We start from the raw sequence: 4813 nt of genomic DNA, 5'->3' as shown, positions 1-4813 counted from the left end.
CTGCCATCGAGGCCCTCCTGCAGGCGGAACCGGACGTCCTCGACTTGAACCGGGCGGTGCTCTCGTCGTGCAGAGGCACACGTCGGCAGCTACGACTCGTTTGTGCCGGCAGCCAAAGATGACGAGGCCCTCTCGTTCCACGAGCAGTGATAGTTTTTCTTTATGTTGTTGTTTTTAGGGATCTTTTGCTGTGTAAAAACATATATTGTTATGCAAGTCGCCTGACTTTCAACATTTGGGTCAGTCTACCATTTCAGGCGGTGGGATGAATATCCTACATCTCCTAGCCCTTCTTCCTCACCTCTTCTTCTTCCCCAACAGACGACTGCACGGGCCATACGGATCCACCCCAACATGCAGTTGGATAAACATAATGTATGAACAAAAATTATCTGTCAGCGGTAGCATGTGTCAATGAGGGTGCGTTCCCTTGGTTGGGCTTGCGACGTGCAGGAGCGACTGTGTGAGGGTGCGGTGCGACCACGGCGTGCAGGAGCGAACGTGTGAGGGTGCGGTTCGATACAAATCATCATTTGACGTGTAAATTAATGCATATTTTTTCTCCAAAGCCCAAAGAGCTAACCATCTCACTCCTCATCGCTTGATTAATGCAGCGCCATGCAAACAAACCTTCTCATTTCTGCATGCATTCAAGGGTATATTAATGTCCTTGCTTGCTAGTACGAGGCAAACCCCATGAATTTTGCCTTGATTAGTGTTAGTGGCCTTTTGCAAATTGTAATTTTGATATATTGGCTTGGTGTACAAAAAATGGAGGTAGTAACTATTTGACTTCCTTCCCCATTGCGGTGACGTCGATGATATCTCGAACGTTGTGGTTTGGCGAAGTGCGTTCGACGGAGAACACCATTGAGGGAGACCACGGTATGTCATTCGCAAGTGCTGCCTACAAGCCGAGGCAACCGCCTTATTTGCATCCAGGAAGTCCTTTGAACCAAAGGACGCATAAATGTACTAGTACTACTAGTACACAATAGCGTTGTCCGTCCAGCTTAGTGCAGTGAGGTGGTTTCTCGAAGAAGACGATGGAGAAGTAGAGTCAGCGAAGAGTGAAATGATGGTTGCTTCGTCCGTGCTTTGTGATTTGACGCCTCACTACTTTGTGATTTGTGATAGAAGGGACAGAGTAGACTCTGTGCTCTATATTGTACATGCGTCCAAGCATGGGAGAAAGAGGAGAGACGTTGCATTTTTCTATTCCTTCAATCAATCAATCAGGGAGCTTTGGTTCCATCTTTTTGGCTTTGGCAGCACCGTCCACAAATGGTTCCCATCGGTGACAAAAGCTATTTTCACATTTGGCTATACATTGTGAATGCCCTTAACCGTAACACTTGGTTTTGCTCTTGTGTGCCATCTATACAAATCACAATTATATTGATCTAAAACAATTATAGAATCAAGATTAGTAAAAAGGAGGTGATTTTGCCACGCAGATGGCGGGGGAGGTTTCTTATTTTTAGAGGACGTTGGCCTGGCAGTTTGCTAACATGAGGTCCCACATGTCAGTGCTTTACCAAGCTGATCCGCGTCCCACATGAGGCAGAACAATGGCAGAAGAAACACGTGGTTAACTTGAAGAAGATGAGGGAGAAGCATATTCAGGAATGAGTGAAATGATGGTTGCTTCGTCCCTCCAACTTATTTTTTTACTAGAATTATTATTACTTCGCCCTTCCAACTTAACTGCGGGAAAGGTGCAGCTTTCTGATTTGACGTCTCATTGCTCATTACTATGCCGGAGCCATGACTGGGGTGCTTCACCCCTGCTGCTCTGCACTCTATTTCGGTACGGCACATGGACCCGGTAGCTTGATGTCCCACATGTTGGTGAAAGGGACTAGAACATTTATGAAAGCGAGCACTCCACTCTTACGATGGAGGAGTACACGACACGGTGGCCCAGTGAACTGTCACTTGTACTGTGTACTAGTACTATAGTTTTGCTGTTTCACATGATCGATCGATACAAACCCGATTAAACAGGAAAGGGTGGGATTTTTCCCGCGTGGTAGATGATACTGGCCATACATTTCAAAGGCAATTTTAATGTATGCAAACTGAATAATTAAGTAACAATATGATATCTAGTAAAACTAAAAACAAATATGATTTATTGTGTTAGAGTGTAGTAGTAGTGTTGTATTGCATAGTTGTTAGATGTAACATGCGAGAACGTGTAGAGATGTAGTTTTGGAGGGCCTACAGAGAGAAACCATAATACAATCACCGAACATCAGAATACGCTCATTACGGTCACTATATACGTTTTGCAGTGATTATACGATCACTTGCTCACCGTTCAGCATTGGATTGCACTCTGTTGACCGGCCAAATAGTCTACGTGGCACCATGTTGACTAATTAAATTGACCATGTTCCTTGTGGTTCCACCTATCAGTTCGCATAGGAAAAAGGTCAGATAAACACAAATTTATGCAGGCACGACAAGACTCCAACCCGTGCGTGGGAATCACCTGGTTGTGTATGTGTTTGTCAGCGCCTAATGTATGCACATGCATGTGTAGGTTGAGCACTTGAGCATGAGAGTGTGTGTTGGTCGTGTGGTGTGTGCATGCATGCGTGCGTGTGTGCGTGTGAGTGTTGCGTGCGTGCGTGGCTGCGTGTGTATGTGTGAGTGTTGCGGCCGTGCGTGGCTGCATGTGTTCGTGTGAGTGTTGCATGCATGCAGTTCGTGTGCATGTGTGCGTGTGTGTATAATCACCACACCAGCTCGTGTGTGTTAAAACAGACGGCTCAGCATACCAATACAAGGCCACCTTGTCCGCTGTGCCCGCGGTCATGACTTCGAACCACCGTCCAATATTTTTTTGTGATTTGTTTTCATTCTTAGTAGCAAGATGCCCGTGCATTGCACGTAACATCAAGATGCATTTGTATGACTAGTTTATCTTGTGAGAGAAAACGATGAACGAGGGAAGGCCTTATTTGCAAATGTGGAGAGGGGTGAGGGTACCTTTTTGCAAAATTGCCATAGTTTCCTTCCTATTCGTCAGATATAAATCGGACGGCCTATATTGCAGGATGGCAGGCACACCATCATCACCAACTCTGTTTTTTATAAGAGTGTAGAAGAGTGTATACAAGCCGACAGGTGGGCCCAATGGTCGTGAGATAATGTGATGCAACACTAGAGGTGCCACGTGGGGCATTTAACTGGTCAACTAGTCATGTCTTGAGCAAATACAGAGCTGTACGGTGAGCCCGTGACTGTATAATAACCACATAACGTAAATGGTGACCGTAATGAGTGGATTCTTAAGTCCAATGTACGTATCGTTCTTTCGCTCCAAATACAAAGGGGCGTAGAGGGGTGTATGCGATGGGGAGAGAGATGCTCTTTGTTTCTCTTTATTATGACTAACTTTATATATAGTATAAAAATATAAAAATTCACAGTGCAGAATAAATTCATTGTGGGCACCATGCAACAAATTAACGTTCATACTCCTGCATATAACTTTGTAATGTTGTACATATGTAGAAATTCTAAGATAATTTTTTGGCCACACTTTATTCAAAAGGAATGTTGTATGCGAAATAAACGTGAAGAGAGGGCCTTTTAGATCAATGGGGTACGTGATGTAACATGTGTGAATGTGTAGTTGATGTATTTGGCGGGTCCTAGAGAGGTATGTGTGTGTATTACGTATTCGAGAGAGGCATGGATAGAGGGGCTGGTGGGGGGAGGGGGCATGGGAGAGATAGCACGAGAAATGAGAGAAGTCTAGAGAGAGAGACTAATATGATGTCACGGCGAGAGATTCCCTTGACGGTGTATATGCAAGGGGGAGGGGATAGAGGCATGAGGAGATTTTTTTTGTGTGGTGTCTATGTTGGTCTATGTGGGTGTGAGAAAATAACGAGACCTGGGGGCAGAGGGTGTGTCACCGCGTGAGGTCCGGTGGGTCGAGGTGAGGCCCTTGGTTCCGTTCCTACGCCACATTGGTCGGAACGTGATGCATTTAGGGAGACCCATGGATGACTTGTCGTACAAGACAACGATAACAGAATTGTGAAGGACTCTGTGTCCACAGACAAAGCCGACTAGGATTTGTAACCCTGGGTTCTCGGACTAAGGTAACCCCTTATCTCTGATATTACTATTCATCCAACCTAACTTTAAGGGGCATCCTATAGAATGCTCTCCTAGAATCATACTCGCCGATTAGGAAGAGAGGTGTGAGACAATGTGTGAGAGACAGACCTAAAGATAATGTGCGTACAGGAGACACGCAGGCAGGTCTATGTATATAGAAAGGGTCGATGGGGATTGTGCGTGTGTATGCTTGTGAGATGAAGTGTGCTTGTGATAAAGGTTAGTGAAAACAGTCGTAAATGGTTACGAGAGGGAGGGAGGGTTATATAGAGAGCATGTATGCGAGAAAGACACCTTGGGAGAGAGTGTGTGAGCATGTGTAAGAGACCACCGATGGAGAGTGAACCTACTCATAAAAGACCGATGTACACATTGATTAAAGATATAAATTGTATCCAAATATTAGGATGGGATCATGATATTTGCAATTCGCGTAAGGAACGGTCATTGATCCATCAGACATCTAGATTCTATCAAATTTGAGCATGCCTATGTTATTATTCAACATAATTGATCCACATAGTTAGTATTTTGAATTCCAAACAAAGCATCCTTTAGCAATCAAATATAAACGTGAGTATAGTTCATGTTGTGTGTGTAAAGCACATTATACATACAAAGATTACACAATGGATATTATAAATAGCTAGCTATGAACTAGTATACATTTGAA

Source organism: Triticum urartu, chromosome 3, assembly GCF_003073215.2.
Source record: "Triticum urartu cultivar G1812 chromosome 3, Tu2.1, whole genome shotgun sequence".
Classification (NCBI taxonomy): domain Eukaryota; kingdom Viridiplantae; phylum Streptophyta; class Magnoliopsida; order Poales; family Poaceae; genus Triticum; species Triticum urartu.
The sequence above is the reverse complement of the archived record's forward strand: the minus strand, read 5'-3'. Positions refer to the sequence as shown.